General features: G+C 44.7%; 1 protein-coding gene across 6 annotated transcripts in view; it reads left to right on the top strand.

The window, feature by feature from the left end:
* Positions 1-23013, top strand: part of FANCA (FA complementation group A) — a 3206914-nt gene that overhangs the window by 766004 nt on the left and 2417897 nt on the right. The window lies entirely within an intron of this gene.

Here is a 23013-nt window from a genome sequence, read left to right as displayed (position 1 = left end):
AGCCAAAAATTAAAATCATCCATTAAAAGACATCTCGAATTAGGCTTAAAAATAGACGATTAGTTTGAGAATCCTACGTAAAGGTGGTGGTCTGCAGATTAAGAAAAGATTAAGGGTAGATTCCGCATTGAAGCCCAACTTGACGTATAACGACTCTATACATCCCATAATTCGACTTTTTATTTCCCAAATACATTACTCTGCCTTAAGAATCAGAGCAACCCCGCCACCCCTGCCTTCCAAGCTATCTTGGTGTAACATTGCATCTCCCTCAGGAAGAGCTAAATTAAGAGCAGGTCCGGCGGCGTTTGAGGCCCAGGTTTCTGTAAAAGCACATAAGTCTACATCATTGTGTTCAATGTAGGTGCAAACTTTATGGGCATGTTTAATAAGGGTTCGTGTGTTCAATAGCATACATGATTTGAACTGGGATAATGGGGCAGGCAGCGGGAGGTTTCATGAAAATAATGTCATCCTCCATTATGTGCTTATCAACACCAGCTGACCCGTGAGATTTACTCCCCACCCGAGCGATTCCCCCATCAAAAGCGCCGGGTTCGGGTCCCTCAAGTACAGCAAACTTAGCTTGCGTGTCCCCTCCATATGATGAAGCAGTTACTGTCTGGCGTGCGCGAGCTGAAGTATCCACAGTAGGCATAGCAACTGGAGCAACTCTGCAAGTACTGATCAGGCCCTTTACCTTCCTACTTCGTTTGCCTGGTTCGCATCAGCCCCGGAAGAGCTGCTCCTTCTCGTACCCAGCCCGGCTCACATTGTGCCTGTGCACACCACTATTTATCCTGACGGGGAGTGTTAACAAGTGGCAGGTGTGTGTAGTTCAGATTACGTGCCTGACTCTGCCTGATCTCATTAAAGGGACAGAGCTAATGCAAGTTAGTAGAGGTAATCTTACTGGCCTAATTCCTCATCTTCCTCGGCTCAGTAGTGTTGTCAGTGTGAAGTGCGGAGGAATTATGTTTTTTTTTCACAATGGGTCTATTTAGTTCTCTGAGCCCTTCATCTGGGCTGGCTCTTGAATGAATGATCTGCACTGCGCCAGTAACGGGGGTGCCAAGTCTGGGGTTGATTAACGTCAATGTGCGCACCTTGGCTCAATTAACTACTGGGAAGAGGGGCTAAGATTATAAATGTAGGGGTTGGGCATTTTGACATTCAGGTGGAACATCAGGTTTTAAGTTTCTTCCCTTGTTGGTCCGCTTGGCAGTTTCATTTCTATATGGGAGCAGACTGTAGTGTAAGCCAAGCCACGATGTGTGTGGGTTCGCATCTTCCCTTCCCTCTGTTTAATGGCCCATTCTACTCGCCGGTCAATTCCTCCATACTCCGTCTCCATGCGATGGGAGTCGGCATGTCGTGCTGTCATGGGATGGGTTTGGTGCTTTTGACCCACCCTCCTGTTTGTACGATCTGTTGCACAGCTGCTGTGAGAATGTCTGGGTGTTCTTTCCATTAATTCCCTTCAGGGTTTGCGAATAGGAAGTTTGCAGACCTACATGGGTGTGTAAGCTGGGTTCTGCACACCTCTACAATGTCGGAGTTAGATCTGGCTTTTGAGAGCTGTAGCTCTCTGACTGTTCGGATCACAATATTTTGAGAGCTCATTGCTACTGGCAGTTCCATGTGACTGTCTGCTTCTATACATTAGGGACCAAGGGAAGGTGGCAAGGAGATCCTCCCAAATTCAGCCCTAGGCCTTAAATCCATGGGTGTAATTATAGGGGGGGCAAGGGATTTTGTCCCCCCCAACTTCTGTGGCATGCCTTTTTGTCCCCTCCATCTTTTGGAGGGAGGGCAGAGGGGCGGCAATCATCAATTATGTAATTGGACAGTGCGAGCCCGGCTAGGGTGCCCAGCAAGGTTTGCGCTGTCTCATTACATAATGCTGAGATACCTGGCAGCCGCGCTGCAACACATTCAGGGCTGGGCTGGGATGCCCTGCGTGGCTCAGTCCTTCACCCTGGGTCCAAGTCAGCAACCAGGGTGCTGAACTGGGTGTTGCAGGGCCTGGTGCCTGTGCTGTCACGCTAGCACCAGTACTTCCATGGTCCGCAGCGCAGAGAATCACTTTCCAGCTTGTGTTTGTGCGACACACAGACAGGAACTAGGAAGCTCATTCAGCTTGCTGGTTTCTGTCTGAAGGTCAGTGAGTGCGAAGAGGTCAGGTCGGTGTAACATGAGACGTGGTCCGGGTGGCATTTGAAAGAAGAGGTACTTTTTATATAAAATAATTTTTAGTTGTGTTTGTGTATGTTTGTTGGGGGGCTGGGCTGCTGGCTGACCCTACTGAGGACGCTTGTCATATTTGGACAATGTGAGCAGAGTTCACAGCACACATTAAGGCCCCAGGTATGGAGGCACACTAACAATAACAAATGTTTTATTCTCTGTGGCAAGCCACAGCTCTGCAACACCTCTAAAATTAGTCTTGTCACTTTTCAGATGCTACTAAAGCAGCACCATTCTAATTTTGAAATTAAGTTGGCAGAAGGTGCGCTCTCCCCATGTAGAGTGGAAAGAGTCAAGCTGAGAAAACCTGTGACCCAAAACCGTTGTACTCTGCAAATTCTGTGAAAGGAAGCTGAGTGCTATACGCCTTCCAAACATGGTGAACTTTTGTTAAGCAGTTTTTGATCTAGGTGCGCAGAAGGAACCGTATTGCATTTTGTGCTAAAAGGATACTTTTAGGAGCCCTGTATAACTTTTCCCCCTGCCGCAAAAAATCTTCACCAAATTAGAAAAAAGTATTTCGAGTTTTGCAGACACTTATTCAGGACGGATTGGTGCAAATTAGTAAATGGGTGTTTTGGTTCAGGTTACAGGCCACCAAAAACTGCTTCACTTACCAAACTAAGCAGGGGAGTATCCAGCATTGTAAGAGTGTGTTGGGGGGTTGGGGGTGTGAGCAACGAAATGCAGTGTGTGGAATACAAAATGGTCTCATTAGCCCCCCCAAACCGCCCACCCCTGCCCCAATCTACATTTTTGGTAACATTAGTGGAAGATGGCATTTTAACACACAACAAAAAAAATAAAGATGCAGGATCATTCCAGATGCAGGAAACTCCTCTATTAGAGCTCTGTCCAGGCCCTCTGAGGCAACATACATGCACACTTTAATTATTATATGGATTGCACCAACAGAAGTGACTTCACAGAAAAGGACATTGCAAGCACATCAACAGTCTTTGATACTTGGAGGCACCATGGAAGTGACTTTAGAATAAGTTGCCATAAATAAGCCAAGTGACGAATAGCTTTGTGGTGCAAAATACCTAAATTGCACTTTTGTTATATGAGGAGCAACTCTATAGTCATTAGGCGTGTCCCTTATAATACTATGATACATTAACATAAGCTTTGAAGTGAATCAGAGTCACTTGCAGAGCTGCAGATAAGGCACAATGTGATTAAATGATTTGCTCAAGATCACACACTTTGTTAAATGGTGAAACTGGGATGTGGAAAATGTAAGCGACCATACACATCTTTCCAGGTTTAGTTGATATAGATATTTTTTAAGGTTTTGCTTTACATTTCATGTGCTGCTTAAAAAAATATTTATAGCAATGCCTTGGAAGCAAACCACATTACATAATAAACTAGCCTTTCATAGTAAACTAACCATACACTATATACAGTGTCATAGAAATATGTTGAGCATGGGAGTATGTCTTCAGTTTTATTCTCCCCATTCTGCTTGCAAAGTCACAATAGCATCATGTAGATTATTGTGAGCCTAGCAAATCCCCCTTTTGTTTTAACGCCATAGTCATTATTTCACAAAGCATGCAACATTATGCACCCTTCTCACTTCTGATCACTCCCTCCCATTCCTAAAAGGACAAAGGTCCCTGCTAATAGTACCCCCTCCCTCCCATCAGTGCCTAATGGTTAACATTGTAATGCTGTGTTGATACAGAGCAAAATGAGGACCCTCTGCTTCCCGGAGCTCCTTGGCACCTCTACCATTCAGAACGGGTAAGGTGTCCTGCTGCCAGGACATTGAGCGTGCTGGGCAGGAATTACTCAGCACACATTGTCCTGCCAGCGGGACACCTTTGCTGTTGGGCGCCCTCTTCGAGGTGCCGAACGAGAGAGGTGTCCCAATGACAAATGACAAATGTCACAGTTTGACTCTTAAAAGAGCCACAGGGGGCAGCTTGCCCCCTTGCCTCTCCCACTTGGTACTCCACTGCTTGGAGAAATAGAATCTTGTAGAAAAAATCTATCAGCACGTACACATATAAGGTGCTGTGCAGAACCCAAGTTTGGAGATATATGGCATTTAAAAATGTATACTTGGTCGCCCACTGCACTGCATTAGCTGATGGATTCTGCCTTTGAATGAAAGGAAAATTCACGGGAATTGCTGACATTCCAGTGAATTTGTTCCTTTAGGCCACAGCTTTATAGTTCAGCTAGGTCAAGTCAACTTAGCCCAAAATTTCAGGGATCAGGGGGTGATACATTCTGGTCTGCTCAATGGACGTTAAACCACCGTTTCCATGTGTTATTGTATATGTACATATAAATGTTGTGTGCACAAAGTGTATGTCAATGGATGTGCAGGGTGCATTTGTGTGTGAGTGAGAGTGTATGCAAGCATATGTGTGTTGACCTTTGTGTCTGAATGAATGATAAATAATACATTGTTTGTATGTTCTATTGGAATTAAGTTTGTGAATGTTGTTGTGTCACTGGGCGCATGGCAGGCCGGCTGAAGATGTGTGGGGGCCCAATTGAATTTTAAAAATATGCCACCAGCCTTCTGAAAGTTATAACAGAGCGTCAGCAATGGACTCTTGTGGTGTAGTTGTCTAGTGTTATACATCAGGGATTTAGGTTGTTTGACTGAGGTACAAAATCACAGCAGAATTGACCGTAGTCATTTTCGCTAACCAATAAGTTTTTACCTCGTTAAAAAAACCAAACCCATGTCCCCCCAAACCGCCAGTACACCCATTAACCCCCCCCTACTTAGCTTTTCTCCAACCGCCGCCTCTCCTGTACCCTGCAGCGTCAGATCCATCCATCTAAAGCGGGTTGGATCTGACGCTGCAGTGTCCCTTTTTCCTCTTTTTTTTTTGGGTCCCCTTCCACCAATGCTGAGGAAGCGGGGGACACCTCTGCAACTGCCAAAGCCAACAATACTGAACATGGGGAGCGGGGGAAACCCCCACAACCCCAGCTCTTCACTTTTGGTATATTCAGCTTCATACTAATGGTGGTGACCGAATTCAGTCAATCTACCATTCAACCACATTTTTTCGAACAATTTGGCCGAAACGATGCCTAAGAGCCACCATCTGCGCTCCCTCCCTCCACCTCACCCCTGTCTGCCCCAACATTTTCAGCAAAGTTACTCCACTGCTTGCATCCGTGGGCTTGGGAATGAACCAGGCACCTTTTATTCACCCCTACCAATGTTTCTAGTGCCAGGCAGGGGACTTAGTCACAATCCTGAGTCTGAGAACAAAGCAGATCGAGAACACGAGAAGGCCATAGAAGAAGAGTGCAGGAATCCCTAATACCCAAGACTATAAGCTTACGAATTATTGCGTTAACCTCCCGGGACGTTCTTTACTTCCATCAGAGCCCCCTTTTTTCCAAGTTCTAAAACACTACCCACATCCTGGAGATTCACAATCCTGACAACTTTGGTTTAGTTAAAAGCCTCCCTTGATTATTTTGGCCCCTATTTGTGCAAAGCCCCTAATGTGACTTTTGTTACCCTCATCCTTGTCTTAGACCATTTGTGTTGCATGTCAACCACATGCCAGGGTAAAGTAGGAGACTCACCTAAGCCTTGACCATGTACCAAATCATTCAGTCATGGGAGAAGGTCAACACTAAAGCTGAAGGCCTGGAAAAACGGTTCTATCTAATCCAGAGCAGAGAGGGAGTGAAGTTGGTTAAATTCTCTGGTCCAACCACAGAAAAGTCTTATGATTGTCCCTATGAGATGACCCAGGGCACTGGTGATGGTAGTGCCAGGAACTTAAAATGCAGGAGGGCCAACGACACATCCAGTTGAATCCATTCAAACACAAGAAAGACTCAAAGTGTCAGGAAAGAGGTATAGGGCACTCATAACCCAGACACAGAGAGTGTCTGTTCTGACTCCAGGATGTTGGATTTGTCTAAGATAGAGAGGTATGGAATGAGAACCAGATTCCTTATAGAAGCTGACCTACTTAAATCTATTCTGGAATCTCACACTGTGGGTTCCCTCAATCCTGATACCCCGGCTTTCTATTGTATCCATTAAATAACGTGAACCAACAGATTCACTTCTGCCATGAAAACAGAGTCCTAAGGGATACATCAGTGGAACACCAGAGGCAGAGTCTGGAACCAGCTAAACAAACGGAAACCAAGTCAGTAGGACAAAAGGCATTTTATGGACAGGCCCAGGTCTTAATGCAAGAAAAAATGTAAGCCAATATCAGCACATGATGATTCTTAGGTGAAGTGTGGAAAGTCAGAAGAAAAGTGCCGGGGAGGGTGGAGGGCAAGGAACATATTCTTGAGTTATAAAGAGTAAATGTGGCAATAACGGAAGCAATTCCACTAAGATGTGAACCGATGCAAACTCTTGTTCAGGCACTCTCAGCACACCCTATGTTTCCCCTATGCCTTTCTTGCCACCCAAATGTTATTCTGCAGGGGCTGTATTGTGCACAACAAAGAAGCTGCCAGGTCCAAACATCCCGAGGTTTCATACTCTATTGGTTATGGTTCTCTCTGGAAATAACACTTATTGTTTGAGTGATAATGAAAACTTATTTCTTCTATTTAAATGGCAAAAAATGTTAGGCAAAACTTTATTATTATTCTTTTTTTTTTTAATAAGCCCATAGTTGTGCAACCTCACCACGACAAAAAAGCCTGGTAATGTTCATTTAGCTTGTTGAAAGCCGTCAGTATTGGAACATGTCCCGTTTTATAAATGTGTTTAGCCCGTAATATCGGCAATATCAAGAGATACTTTCACAAGCATTGTTATGCACTCATGTGCTACATTCAGAATGCTTTTAAAACCCCACCATTATGGAAAAAAGTGTGTGTGTGTTCGTTCATGTGGCAAGGCCAAATCCATGGAGGTGGGCGGATCAGGTAGGAATCCAGAGCCAACCCTAGCCCTGAGGGCACACCCTGCAAATAGGGCCCCAATTCCTGCTGTTCTCCCCCTTGTGCCAGCATTCGTGTTTGCAGACCCTTATCTCCAGGCTTACCTCATGGTTCAGATATTGGCCAGTGTTTCTTTTTTGTTTTCAGAGGCACCCAGACCGAGGAAGAAAGAACAGAGAATGCCAAGCAAGAAAACCAATATTAGCAGCCCAAATGCTGAACGAAGCACAAAGAATACCCACAGTGCTGCAGAGACCCAATTGCAGCACTGCACTAGCGAAAGAGCGAGACACCTGCTGCAGCCACTCACTGATACAGTGTGGGGAACCTGTCTTCCGGGACTGGCCGAGGTCATCTGCAATCTCGTGAAAACAAACAGCAGTCCCCTAGACTATCAGGGGAAAAGTGACAGACCCTCAAGCCCAAACATATTAGGACTCCCAACTGGAACAAGCCCCGAGCCACGAACTCTGGCCTTTCTACACTGACAACATTGCTATATTGCGAGCCCATGTGGAGAAAGTGTCTGGGGCTTATCCCACTTTTCAAGACGTACCCTTGGTCATACGCATCCCGGGTGGGGAAGACTTGGCCAGATTGGCCAGAGAAATGTTTCCAATCCTCCCAAGGGGAGGGAGATTTTAGCAGGGTGCAGGGGAATTGTGGGTTTCTTAGTGGGAGGTCAGAAGTGGAGGACGATGAAAAAGAAGAGACCAGAAGGAAGGAGGTAGTGGAGGCTCGTGAAGGAGATTTGTGCAGCAGGTGGGGTCTTGGCTTAGGAGTGATAGTGCTTCTACAGTGTGTTTGAGACAAGTGAGTAGAGGGGTTAGTGTGTGATGTGAATGTGAAAACTTGTATAGGGTGAAAGGAAGGTGTCTGAGTAATGGTTCGGGAGGATGAGTAGTAGTGCAAGAAAATGGGGAGTAGCAGTAGGAAGAGCAGAGTAGTAGAAGAGAGGTGTTGTGTGGAAGGAGAGGTTACATCGAAGGATGGAGGCGAGAACTAGAGAACTAGAAGAAGTAAAACATCAGAGGGACCGAAGATTGCTGGGCGGAGTAAGGAGGAGCGAAAAAGTTAACTATTGCTAAATCCCCAGAGTAAGTGCAAAGCACTCTCCCTGTTCCCCGTAGAACACTTATCCTTGGCTAGTAGAGGGAGCGTTGGGAAGGTCTTGAGGAATTCTAGGGAGTGCCGTTAGCTCATTATTGCAGCTCAGTTAGAGTACTTCGCATACTGAGGAAGAAAGAATTAGTAGAACTATTCTAGGCCTTTGGATGCCCTGGCTAGGGGGGAGGGGTGAGGGAAAAAACACATATGAGAGAGGTACAGTCATAGGCCCGACATCGATCTTAATGAAAAGTCTTGGCCTGTCCCTGAAACTGAGTGCTTCTGTGCCATTAAATTGACTGGATCTTTTTTCTTTTTTTAACACATTATACCTACCTGGAAATTCTAGGTTTCCGTTTCTTTTTTTTTGTATTATTAATGTTTAGTTTATTACAAACTGTTCACTTCATTTAAAACTTTCCTTTTCTTTCCAAATACATAGTCCTTCTTTCATCCCTCGTTTTGTTAACCACAGTCCATAAAAACGAATCACCTCCACTTTCCTTTAGTTTTTTAAAAGTTACTTCAAGGAATTTTACCAATGCGAAAATTATTTTCTGGTGTTGGTCCCCGTACAAAAGCTCCCACCATTTCTCTGCCTCCACTCCAGCTCTTTCGATTATTTGGTGATAAAGGAGGATTGTTCTTACATCCTTCAGTTTTGGACAAAACAGAACAAGGTGTTTCAAGGTTTCCTTCTTTGTCCCATAGAGGCGGCATTGGCCATTTACTTCTTCATTACTATACCTCATCAATGTGGTTTTGTTATGAAGCACGTTTAACCTCAATCTTAAAAACATCTCTCGGGTCTTATTATTTGGGAATTTGTTTAGATATCCAGGGATAACATTTAATTGTCCATAGTTTGTTAGACAGGCTATGAATAACGGAAAGGGCTCTTTTTTCCTCTGTTTCTCTCCAATCATTTGCCCATATGATTCTCTTTGCTATTGTTAGATTTTTACACACAGTTTCAATTGTTGTCCTTAACTTTTAGAGCATCAAGGTGCATTGAATCCTCCACTGGTTTAACACCCAGTCTTTGGTATCTTGATTTGAGGTCTTGATTACTTCAAACCGCGGCCCGGGATTTACCAGATTTACTTTCCTGAATAAGGCTAGCACATTGCATGCCACATTTACATACAGCGATGAGAGCCACAGTTAGTGACGTATAACTGCAATCTGGATTGCTTTTGGCAAGTGTAGTATAAGTTTCCAAAAGAAACCTTCCCGGTAGTCCCACTATTCCCATCGCATGCCAAGGCTGGCCTCTGCAACGTACGTAAGCACCAGTGACACTTTTTGGTTATAGAAAGTTATTAGTTGGAGCAAAAATGTCCCATACTTTCTATCAAGTGCCAGGCCCTGGGCCGTTAGGTGTTTGACTTTCTTTTCTTCTTCAGACAGTCTGTTCAGGCATTTTCTCCCTTAGCTACACTTAGCATGGTTGCAAGGTATTTCACCTAGTTTGATGGCCCCAGCTGTTCCCCGTTATTAACCCATTTTCCTTTCTTTTCTTCTTTCCATTCCCTGGACCAAAAACCATTATTTCAGATTTTATGGCATTTATTTTCATTCCATTTTTGTCCACATATTTCTCCAAAATGTTCGGTTTTCTTTGCTAACCAATCATGGTTAGTTCTAGGAGGACCAAGTCATCTGCGTATAATAGCCAGCCAACAGCCGTTCCATTTATCTTTGGAGGGAAAGTTGTTTTTTCCTCTAGGTCTATTTTCAAATCTTCAATGAAAACATTGAAAAGAGTAGGGGCAAAGGAACAACCTTGCTTTAAGCCCTTTTCCGTGTCTATTGCTCTTGTCAAATTCCCCTGCTGGCCCAATTTTATCCGTATGGTACTCTTAATTAATGGCTCTTAACAAGTCATTCGGGCAACCTTTAGCTTTTAATTTTTGCCATAGTAAATTACGGTCAATGCTATCGAACGCTTGTTCCAAGTCTATGCAAGCCATGTAGATATTCTCCTTGTTGTTTATCGCCCGCAATTTGAAGAGGCTAATTATCAGTAGGTTTAAATTACAACCCACCTCTTTTACAAACCCAGCCTGCCTTTTGTCAAAACTCTCGGTTGCCATGATCTATTCATTCAGACGCTTTAGTAAGATCACAGTGAAAATCTTCACCAGGACATCAAGAAGAGCGATCAGCGTATAGTTGGAAGGGTCAAGACGGTCCAATTTCTTAAAAATAGGTACCACTATTGTTTCTCTCCATGCCTTGGGGATTTTTTCCTTTTTGCATTATTTTCCAAAACAAAATTTGGCAAGAGACTAACTATTACTTTTGTTGAGCGCCGTTAGCATGGTCTCTGCATCTATTTGGAGGATCAAGGCTTTACGTTGTTTCAACCAGTTCTTATATTTTTGCCTCCTTTTTCTTATCAATTTTCTTTTTTATTAAGTACCACTGAGGATTGCAGATGTCGGCCCTCCCTTCTAAGAAGCTTCTTTTGCAAAACCACCCCCTTATCAAAGACTTGAATCGGTTTATGGACTGGTTTGACATTTTTCAAGTTGAGTTCTCTAAATGATAATAGAACTCTGTCATACTCCACTTCTTCATGTTCGTGATTTTACCATATGTTTAGATCTTTTGTTATTTTGGCAATATCTTTGGGAGCAGGTGCAATCTATTTAAACCTCCTTCTCGTTCCACTCGTTCATTCCAACGCTGTGGGACCTTCTGGCCCATTCCTGAAATCGTCAATATTATGGGGTCATGATTGCTATGGAATACCCTTTTTGCAGTTATGGAGATGATAGTCGGTAAAAGATTTTCTAAAGCAAAAAAGTAATCCAGCGTAGCACTCTGGGATCTATTTGTCCAGGTAGCTGCTGCCGGAATATCACCTTTGATGTTTCCGTTAAGTAGTTGGATGACACTCCGCTCCATCTCATCTAACCATTTACGGCCACAACTGTTCTTTGGCCTCTTTGCTTCCAGGGTTCCTATTGCTTCCCCCAGCCCCTCTAGGAGGCAATTCGAATTCAGATTGCTGTTTATCACAATTTGTATGTTTGGGTGATCCACCATCATTACGTCAACCCAATCCGTCACTAAATCCAGGTAGACGACTCCTTCTTTTACTTCCATATTTCAGTAGAGGTTAAATAGAAGCAAGTGTTCATCTTTCTACATCTTGTCCTTCTGGCACATTAGTAACATCTGAACATACGGATTAGGATTTATGTTCTGAGTTACTGTTAGGTTATATCCGTTACTCAGCAGGACTAGGAGGCCTGAAGAGGGTCTACCAGATTTGCCTCCTTTGGCCGGATTTCTATACACAAGGTAACCTTCAAGTGTGAGCGCTTCTGTTAGCCATGATTCCTGAATGCAGATTATATCTAATTTAGATATCTCCTGCGCCAGGTCATTGAAAACATGCTGGTGTCCCTGTGTGTTCCAACACCCAATTTCGAGATTTCTCAGTTTTCTTAACTTCTGGCTCTAATAGAGATGTCTTGAAGCCATAGTTTCTGCCAACCAATTCCATGCTTGCACATCTTCGAATGGTGAAATGTTCTTCCTGTCTAATCTCGGTCTCCCTGTTTGACCAGATTCCTTCTCCCTTCCACACACAGTGATTTTGGTCTGATTTAGGGCAGGTTTTTTTTGTATGTCTCGCTTGGCAAATTATTTTCTGGTATCCTCATCCGCTCTTGTATCTGACTAATCTCTCCCATAGAGTTCAGCTTTTTTCTTTTGCCTTGTCTTGTGTCCGGGAAGTCCACGCTGACATGCTCTTGTTATCATTTCCACTGCAGTTCATGTCAAAGCCAAGAGCCTGTACTTCATCATTGGCATCCAACAGTAGCGCCGTTAGGGCCGCCGTGTTCACCTGTAAGTTAATTTAGTCATTTATTCTTTCATCAGGAAAAGTCTACTATCTTGTCATCCTCTGTGTTAACCTCCCTCAACTTTGGTACGTGATGAAAAAGAGACATTGTTTGTTCTGTCTAGTATCAGGCTGTCAGAGGCTCTCAAGAGTCTTTCCAGTGTAATGTCAATCTTGGTTCCCATATATTCGGTCCGCTCTGTTTGTGCTCATGGAGTCCGTTTTCCTAGGGATGCTTTGGCTGGGATTCGTTTTATCCCAATTCGCTTTCCTTGATCTTGTCGTCGTACGATCAGAATTTGACCTGGACAGAAGTTCCTTCATTATAGTAGACTGTTTCACAGGGCTTTTGCTAGTATCTTTATTCAAACTCGTTTTTGTCCTTCTTTCTGACAGGGTCAGGAAGGTCAGAGATATTTTAAATTCCGATTGTGGAGTGGGGCTCTGTCCCTCAAAGTCTTTAGAGGATGTGACCTCAACAACTCTCCTGCAAGCTTCTGATGATGTTGGCTCGTCCTCTTTGTAGAACGATAGATTCATCAGGTCTGTCATACTCACAGCTTGAAGATAGACTAAAGCTTCATCCCTGTATGGAGACTCTACCAGGAAGGTACAAAGGTACACTCCTGCACCCCTGACTTCGCTCTTCTTTCTTCTCTATGTTCTACTCGAGTGGTAGTTTCTGTGGTCGGCATCTTCAGATTCCTTAAGAAACTTCACGAAATACAGGGCTTTCCCTGTATTGTTTTTTTCATGTTTTTTTTAATTTCTTTTGTTGCTTACCTGGGCAGGTAGTGCTAACCCCTGTTCCACTACTTCCGGGTTGGTCGAATATAGAGAATGGGTTTCTACTACTGATTTTCAGGGAGCCCGACTCATCCATCTTCTCCTTTCCCGGAATCTCTCTGGTAGCAGTTTTTATTCACTGTGTTTATGAACTTGAACTCTGACTATTTCCACTTGGGATGTCGATAACGGCTACAATTGCTCGTTATTGGATGAGCCTTTGTTTGGGGTGCTTCTCTAAAGATCAACTGCTGGCCAGCAGTTTCCAACCTCCCTACCATTTCCCATTCCTTGTCCAAAAGTTCCGTATCAGCGTTAACAAGATCCGCTCCCCTCTCAACCTCCACAGTTGGAATTTTGTTTCGCTTGTCTTGTGGGGGCTGTGGTAAATTGGACCAGGAGGCAATTTCCCGGACTCCTTCCAAGAATATACGCTTGTCAGTTTTTGCATCTTTCAATAGATCAATCAGAGATTTTAGGATGATGCCCTCCATCTCTTTCTCTCTCCCCTTCTTCTCGCGGATGGATTCCAAGCAGGACTCCACGTAAATCATCTTGGAATTCATCAGTGCAATTAATGTTGTTTGGTCTTTGTAGTTTTCGCTCAGATTTTCATATTGCTTCAGGTAGGGAGCAAGCGTTGTGGTAACTGCAGAGAGTATCGAGGCTTGAAGATTAATTGCCCAAGTTGGTTGAATTTCTGAATCATCATTCATTTCCTTCAAATTTCTATTTTTGGATAGTTGAGATTTTGTATTTCTCCTCTGCGATTCCTATTCCCAAACAGAGGAATCTGTTGAGTCTGAGTCAGTGGAATCCACTTCACTAGTGGATTCAAGGTAATCTGTAACCTCTTGTGCACAAACATTTGTAGGGCCAGCTAATTCAAACTGACCTAGGCTCTTTTCTAGGTTGCTGGTCTGTAGGTATAATGAATGACTCTTCAGATTCTTCTCTTGGGTCTCCCTTTAGGCGTTTCCCCTTCCCCTTCCTAGGAATGATGTCCCGGCATACTTTTAATGCCAGTTGTGCGATTTCTTTAGTAAAACGCGCAGCCTGCATCGAGGAATCGTCCTTTTTTTTGGCTGGGACTCTTTTTAGGTGAGAGCCTTTCGTCTTTCTGAACCCCCCCCCCCCCCCCCGTCCTCACTTAGGGTCTCTTGGCCCACCAGAGTAAAAGCTTTACCCAGTGACGGACCAGGGGACTCCTCATCTGATCGTTGTTCCTTGGACTGGGCTTCTTGCGTCCTATCACGTATGTCATTCATTATACATAATTCTGAATGCATGTGGTATTCAACTGCTGTTTCCAGGCTGTTTGGTAGATTGCACTCAGCCGTGACACCCTCTTTTTCTGAAGGTGATGAACTCGGTGTAAACTGCACTTCCTTTACACCTAACAACGTTGTTGATGATGGGTGATTCTTGTCTGTTCTGGGGGTCCAATCAAAAGCCGATGAATGTGGCAGCACCGAAGCATCTTTACTCATCTGATATCTCTTCGTGTCTTGTGGAAATGCAATAGGTATAGTTTTGTCAGATGGAATTTTGGTTACGCTTACACCTATTGCACTGTTCAGTAAGTCGTCATCGTCATTGGAGGGAGACCCCCAGGATTTTCCCACAATTTGGCATACCCCCTGGGGTAACGCAGAAGTGCTTGGGTGGTCCATTTCCCCAGGAGACTTCTTTCTCACAAAAGCAGAATGTTGTAATTCTGTCCCTGGCCCTACTTTTGGTTCGAAATGCCATTTCATTTTTCCTATGTCTGAAATAGAATGGCTTCTCTTTTTAACAGTGGTGCCACCGCTGGTTCTTTAAAAAATTGCTTCTTGAAGAGGTAGTCCTTATTTATTTTGGGACACAGCCTTAAGTGTTTGTGGGCCTGAAACGGCCTGCAAGACCGGACTCTTTGGGACGGAGGGCTCTTTCTTCTTCCATACTGATCTCTGGGGCCGCGCTGCCCTGAATGTCACTCTGCACTTGAGTAAGTTCAATAGAATTTACTTGAGGGCCAATTTCTTTATTTTGAATTCATGTGAACAGGTGTGGGATCTTGTGCAAGATTGACTATACTGTTTAAGTCTGTTGCTCCAAGGTCAATCAGGGCAGAGCTTGCCTGGGCAGACTGGGGAAGCGAGGTAGGCTTTACAGCAAACGCAGGAGCGGGGGTCGGGTCAGAGGAGGAAGATTTATTATTAAGACGTACCTGCCTCCTGGTGCGCTGAATACCTCGCGCGTCGGCTCCGGTTCCATTCATCTTTGGTCTGCTTCTCTCCTGTACACGCGCAGTCACTCTGCAAACTCTCTGCAAACACTCAGCGACGCTCTGCGTCGGGAGTGTTGATTTTAAAGGATTTTAGGTGCCCAATGGAAGTCCAATGGAAATTGAAGAAAGACTTCAAAAAACACTGCAAAAGGGAATTAGGTCCAGCAATGCCCCACAGCCTTCTCAACACTCTGCAAACACTCTGCGATGCTCTGCGTCGGGAGTGTGGATTTTAAAGGATTTTAGGTGCCCAATGGAAATTGAATGAAGACTTCAAAAAACGCTGCAAAAGGGAATTAGCTCCAGCAATTCCCCACAGGCTTCTCACAGCTTCTCAACACTATGCAAATATTCTGCTTCTAGGTTTCAGTTTTGTGAGGTGTGAAAATGGAAGGAAATATATGTATGTGCATTTGTGGAATAATACATATAGGTTGTAAAAAATGTTAAAGGAATACAAAAATATATATACTTTTTCTTTTCATTTTACTCAAGTGTATGTTTATACCATAACAGGCACAAAAAATGATGCCTGGTCAGATTATCACTACTGGTCCTATGTGGGCCATTTTTGTGAATTAGGTGAAATGTACACATTTGTGTTAGAAAATTAGAGCGGTTTTTGGTGTAACTTCTGGCATGGTAATCGACACCAAAAACAGAACTTCTAATGGATCGTGTTCTCCCATAGATTCCTCATCTTTGATGTGCAGACTGCAATTCGAAAATGTCAATCACAATTCTGCAAAGTATCTGCCTCTGGTGTCTTGGTACAGAGACATCAGGTCAACGATTGTGGGTCGTGTCAATCCATCAGCAGCAAGGCCTCAAAAGAGAGGAAGGCGAAACTCGCCTTAGGCCAGTCTACTTCTAAATTCCCCCATGCCTACTCCTTCCAAAAGGCGGTCGTCTGAAGGCCGCACTATTTTGGCTGTTTCACCGCAAAGTGCTAAAAAGCGCATGAAACACTCAAAACGCTTGATCTAGAAGCAACTCTTGCCACTTCATCGCTTTTCATCTTCTGAATCCTTGTCCAACAGGAAGAAGTTAAGTTTTCCACACAAATCTGCTTCTAAAGCAGAGTGGGAGGAGGTTTGACTCAAATGATGGTGTTTTCAAAGGCGGCTCCTACCGGCCCCTTGAGAAAGCCAGAGAAACCTTCCAGATGGCCGACCGGGAGCTGTCAAATGCACGCCCAAGGGCCCGGGCCATATGCTGGAGGCTCTTCATCGAGAGGCGTTGACACACTCTCCGTCTCGGGAAAAGTCGAAGCGTCTGGCTCCTTATAATTATAATTGGCTATTTATAACGCACTTATACCCCGGGGTTTCTAAGCGCGGACCTGGGGATCAAACCTGTGTTGCTTCATGTGGTCTTGCTTCCTAGACGAACGCGTTGCCCCTGAGCTATTTTTCCTCTAAGCTTTCTGCTTCGACACCTTTGATGTCATAGCCATCAACATCTACCACCGACCCATCGACTGCTTTCAAAACTTTGTCGATTTTTTTTTTCTTCTTTTTTTCAAGTCCATACGGTCTATATTAGGGGAAGATGATTATATTGATTGTCTTTTTGGCTATTCTTATGGCACCCCAAATGTGCCAGAGGAGCTTATTTCTGATATAGCCACACTGGAAGATTTGACAACATACTTAAATGAGGCTAGTGGGCTTGACTCTTCCACTGAAGTGGATTTTGTCCTCTAGTGGGACATAGTGCGGAATGATCTAACTGACATCCTGGATAAGAGACCCCTCAAGGAGCCTGTTTTAAGTTTTCATTCAGCCCTAAAGAATAGAGTTCTAGAGAACTGGCAAAAATCATATACCATGCCTGCTGTGTGTAAGGATCTCTTCAGAAAATATAAACCCTCTTCAATTGACACAGAATTTCTCTCCAGGTACTCTACGTCTGACATCTTGGTAGGACAGCCTGCTGTCTCTACATCAAAAGCAGCGGCCTACCCTACAATTCCGCCTGACCGAGACTACAAGAATTTTCACGTGTTAGGTAAGAGTATTTTCTGCCTGTAGCTTTGTTCTGAAAGCCTTAAATGCTTCTTGTGCTTTAGCAAGATATTTTTACTTTATGAGATGTTGTGGCATAAGCAGCGTAACATGTACCTGAAGGGTAAATGAGAGAAGACTTTCTCAACATTATTCAGGATGGCAAATAAGTGGCGTGCCAACCTTTACAATCGCGGTTGGACACATCTGGAGCTTCTATGGTGGCTAGCATAGTAGCTAGAAGATTTTCGTGGCTCCGTAAATCTGACTTTGCTCCGGATTTGCAGTCTAGGTTATTAGACATGCCTTTTGATGGATCTCACATTTTTGGCACAAACGCTGACGAAAGCCTAGCCAAGTTTCAAGTTTCCAAGGCAGCTGCTAGGTTTCTTAGCACGGCTATTCGTCTGCTTCAACAGACTCGGTCAGCTTCTGAAAGTTGGAGGGGTTGTTCCTTTCATTTTTATTCTTCTTTCAGGAGAACTAGAGGACAGATTGCCCAGAGAGGTCCGAGAGGCCCAAGAGAGCATGGAGGGTAGAGCTGCTCAGACAACGTCGGCCTCTCTCCCATCCGCTGCTCCCACAACACCAAAACTACTTTAAGTCTGTCACACAAGACTCCAGTTGGAGGCAGACTGATCCAGCACTACGAAGAATGTTTAAACATTAGTTCGGGTTCTACAGACCGCAGCCCCGGGTTACTGCCTTTGTTTCTTTAAAAAGCCTCTAATTTGCCCCCCCGACCCCCCTCCCCGAGCAAACAATCTCTTTGGCAACCAGACGCAATCCTCCTGCAGGAAATTCTTTCCCTGTTGGAAAAAGATGTGGAAAGAGTACCAGTAGTGAATCAATACCAATATTGGCACTCCACCTATGCTCTGGTTCCCAAGAAAGATTGATGACTGCGACCCATCTTGGACCTGAGACGCTTAAACAAGTTCCTTAGGAAGGGCAGATTCAAGCTGGGCACTCTCTCCAGGCCCTCCAGCTTCAGGATTGGATGGTGTCACTCGATCTTCAGGATGCTTACTTGCATGTGCCCATACATCCCAACCACAGGAAGTACCTGAGGTTCGCCATCAGCAGTTCACATTTTCAGTTTCGGGTTTGCCTTTCAGGATCACCTCGGCTTCTAGGGTTTTCACCAAGTTGATGGCGGTGGTGGCAGCAAATCTGAGGAGGAGAGGGATTTGCATCTTTCCCTATCTAGACGATTGGCTGATCAGAGCTAACTTCCCCAAATAACTCTGGAAGAACTCAGCAATACCTGCTACACGCTCCACAAACTGGTCTTTTCCCTCAACTTCAAGAAGTCTCAGGTGACACCGGCCCAAAAGCTTCTATTCATTGCAGCGGTCCTGGACTCTTCTTCAGGGAAGGCTTTACCAGCTGAGTTGAGGGTTCATCATATTTTGCAGATGGTTTAAAAATGTCAAAATGCCAAGCATCTGTCAGCCTTCGATTTTCTGAGGTTGCTCAGCCTCATGGCATCCTGCATTTTCCTGGTGCCAGAGAACCATCTGAGGATGAGGTCTCTCCAGTGGGCCCTCTGATCCCAATGTTCACAGTTCCCAAGCAGGATGACTGACCTTCAGGTCCTGAGCAAAAAGGGGAACCTTTTTGAGAACCATGGCCGGAGATGTCCGTAGTCACTGACTCCTCACTCACGGGATGGGGAGACTCTTGAAGAATCTAACGATCATAGGTCGTTGGTTTCCATCAGAGGCCAAACTACACATAAACCTTTTAGAGCTAATGGGAATCAAACTAGCACTGATGGCCTTTTTTGCCTTCTCTACGGAGGAAGAACGTCCTGATAATGATGGACAACACAGTGGCTATGTGTTACCTCAACAAGGGAGGTGGTGTAGGGTCACTACCACTGTGGAGAGTGGCAATGCAGCTCTGGTTTTGGGCACTCCAAGAAGGAGTCTCTGACAGCCATTCACCTAGCCAGAGAAGAGAACACAGCGGTAGACACACTGAGCAGGCAGAGCATAGTCTCTCACAAGTGGGAGTGAGCTCAGGAAGTCCTTCTAGAGATCTTCTCCCTCTGGGGAACCCCTAAAGTGGATATGTTTGTGTCCAGTACCTGAACCACCTGTTCTGCTCCAGTGAGTTTCCCCAGAGAAGAGCTCTGGGGGATGTTTGTGGTGGACTTGGATTTTACATTCATGTACGGGTTCCCTCCAATCCCAATCATTCTGCATGTCATCAGGAGGTTGAGGAAGTTTGGGAAGTCCATGATCCTGATTGCTCCGGATTGGGCCAGGAGGATGTGGTACCTGTAACTTCTGGACTTGCCCATCTGTTCTCCAATTCTTCTTCCCCACAGAGCAGCTCTGCTCTCCCAAGGGAGGCTGTCTTCTCCATTCAGAAATCAGGACTCTGAACCTTCATGCTTGGTTTCTGAGCGGTTAAGATGCAAAGATACCTTTCCGAAGACATTATGGTGGTGTTGCTTTCGACTAGGAGGCCAGCAACAAAAGTTTTATATTGCTGCCGTTGGAACAAGTTTTGCAGCTGATGTAGAGCTAAAGATATTGATTCTTTCATTTGCGACACTCCCACTGTATTATCTTTTCTGTTGCATCTGGCCCACAGGGGTCTACAGGTGTCTACTGCTAAAGGTGAACTGGCTGTGTTGTCTATATTTAAGCGCATGCAATACAAGGCTCTTATTTTAAGGTTCCGATTGTTATTCAGTTCCTCAAGGGACTTAGGAATGTCTCCCCTCCGGTTTCATTCATAGTTCCGGCTTGAGACCTTTACTTGGTTTTGAATTTCTTAATGGAGGCTCCATCTGAGTAAGTGTCCGCTCAGGTTACTGACTCTAAAAACTATTTTTCTAGTAGCCATCACCTCTACTCGCAGGGTGACTGAGCTTCGGGCTTTGTCATGCACGCTTCCCTTCACCATTTTCTCCAAGGAGAATGTTGTTCATTTCTCCCTAAGGTGGTTTCGGAATTTCACCCATCTCAGAACAATGTTTTACCAGCTTTTATCCAGCTCCTCGTCTTTCCAAGGATGAAGAGAGGTTACACCGACTAGATCCTAGAAGAGCGTTAAGCTTTTACGTAAGCAGACTAATGAACGTCCGACAAGACAACCAACTTTTTGTTGGTTGTACAGGACATACATTGGGACAAGCTGTGACTAAGTAGATCTTGTCACAGTGGATCATTTTGTGAATCACAGAATGCTATTGCCTGGCTGGTAAGGATATTTCTGATACTCTAAGCGCACATTCTACCAGGGGTGTGGCAACCACTTCAGCACTACAGAGATGTGTAATGGTGCAGGATATTTTCAATGCCGCAGCCTGGTCTTCGTTGATCACCTTCTCAAAGCATTACTGCTTAGATCCCTTGTCGGTTCAGGATGCTAAATTTGGAAAGGCTATTCTTCACAGCATTAATCAATGATATAATTCTGTAGTCCCACCTCCATTTACAAACTGCTATGGGAGTCTATCAATGATGAGGAATCCGTGGGAGGGCACTATCCATTAGTAGAACAAATTACTTGCCCCTAGTAATGTTCTTTCTAGTGAAATTTCCTCCCACGGATTCCGCATTGCCGTTCCAGCCTCCCCCGCTGACCGTAGGTGAATATACCTGTATTAGACCTTCCTCTCTTTCATCGCCTAGGGGTTTCTTTTTGTGCTCAAGGTTGCTGTGCAAGAGGAGAGGAGAACTTGAACTGAGGCAACAGGTGTGGTCCGTGCTGTTTCTATCGGCATCGATATCATGGCCGAGGGACGGAATAGAACCTGCCGAGGGGCCTCGGGTCCACGATGCACTGCATCCTTTGCTGTTGAAATATTTCTGAAGCTGCAAGTAGGATATCGGGTATATCAAAGATGAGGAATCGGTGGGAGTAACATCCATCAGAAAGAACATTACCAGGGATAAGCAATTTGTTCTTTTGGTTAATGCCCCTATGTTTTGTACTGCTAACAGTAGAGAGGGTTACTGCATACATTTCTGGAAATCTCTCAACATTGCAGTCTTTAAAGTGATTGAGAGAATTCTGCTGCTGTGGTTGTAAGGCAGTAGGAAATGATGGGTGACACACCCCTGCTCCCCAGTCCATCCCTAGCATGGTATGAATTCCTCATCCTGCTGTCTTCAACCGCCTTTGGCGATGATATGGGTCACAATATGTCTAACATAGCCTAAAGCAAAGACCATATCGTTTGTTGCCATGCCACCTTTGGCGTTGTGAATTATCCTGTATTGAGGTCTGGTTTAGTAAAAGGCAAACATTTGCATGCACGGCTCTGTAAGAAGTCTGAGGTCCACGTCTGCTCATGCATGGCAACTCTCAGAAACTGGAAGCAAAAAGCCCTTGTAGCTTGAAAGATACTCCTGTGCCCAGATACAGCCGTGAGAAGCGGATTTAGAAATGGTCAAACAGTTGTTTTAATATATTTAGTAGTGGAGCAGTGGTGCGGTTCGCTAGCAGTGATCACACCTTTTGTTTCTGTAATCTACACCAATATTGGGCAATCACAGAGCACATCCATCCCATAGTTACACCTAAACATATTTGTCCATTTAAGGTATAAAGACACAACCCCAGGCAGAGATGAAAGGGGGAGCAAGCTGACTAGTCTCATGGGATTAGAAGTATGTAGAGTGAGGAAATGATTGAAGCGTGGCAATGTGTTGAGAGGGGAAGACAGGGAGAGTGAGCGGCAAAGGTGGAGGAGGCAGAGAGGAGAGTGACTAAGGCGGGAGGAGGTAGAAGCAGAAAGTTAAGAGAATGGGGCTGGGAGAGGCATGAGCAGAGGTGGAAAGAAATGGGTAGAGGGGCACAAGGGGCAAAAACAGTGGTGGATGAGGGATGGTGAAGTTGGGAGAAAGTAACTAGAAGGTGGGAAGGAGAAGAGTGGTGGTGGTGGAGGAGAGAAAGAAAGGCAGATGTGTAGGAGGGAGAGACAAAGGTGGAGTACATGGAAAAGAGAAGGCAAGAAGAGAACAGTGAAAAGACCAAAGGGTGTGCCAAAGTGAGAAACAATCTAATGAAGAATGGAGAGAGAGAGATATTAAAGGATGGTTAAAGTGGAAAATGCTGGGTAGGAAGAAGGATATGTAGAGAAAAAATGAAAAGTTTGAAAGAGTGAAGGAAATGGGAGTGGAAAACAAACAAGTGTTGTGGTGAAACTTCAAGGAGGCCATCGAGTGGGAAGGAAGCTATGAACAGAAAATGTGGAAAGGAGATGAGTGTGATCAAGAATGTGAAGAAAGTAGGTGAGAACAGAGAAGAGACAGAAAGAAGTGAGGGAGAGAAAAAAGTTTACAGAACCTCAACTCTACAAAAATGTGTACAGTGGTGCAGAAGTGGCCAAGGGACTGCTGAACTCCTTGAAGAATAAGCAGCTGGGCCAGACTCGTACCACATTAAGGTGGAGTAGAGGAGAGGCGTATTACTCCAAGGGTCCAATAGCAGCAACAGTGTGATGCCCGACCCCATCTTAACGACTCAAGGCAGCAGGGGCGGTGGTGCCAGGTACTCTACAAGTTGCTTGGTGTTGTATAGTGTTTTGGATGGATGTAGAAACTTGGTGATGTAAGTGAGAATGTTTGGTGTGAGTTAAGGAATGCGTGTAGTAAAGGTTCTAGAGTCAGGCAGTTGGAGAGCCCCTGCCTGGGTGATGGGAGCCAACTTAAAGTATCCTGAATAAACTTTCTAGAACCTACCTCATATGCCTGAGGATCCTGCTTTATTTCACTAAGAAAGCAGTGTATCACATTTTAAACTGCCCTTACTGTAAGTAAGTGACGACTGGAAGGCGGATTTGTTTACTGGAGATGGACGGAATGAAGACC

The sequence above is a fragment of the Ambystoma mexicanum genome, chromosome 2p (genome assembly GCF_040938575.1).
Source record: "Ambystoma mexicanum isolate Mex_15411 chromosome 2p, UKY_AmexF1_1, whole genome shotgun sequence".
Taxonomy (NCBI): domain Eukaryota; kingdom Metazoa; phylum Chordata; class Amphibia; order Caudata; family Ambystomatidae; genus Ambystoma; species Ambystoma mexicanum.
The sequence above is the reverse complement of the archived record's forward strand: the minus strand, read 5'-3'. Positions and strand labels throughout refer to the sequence as shown.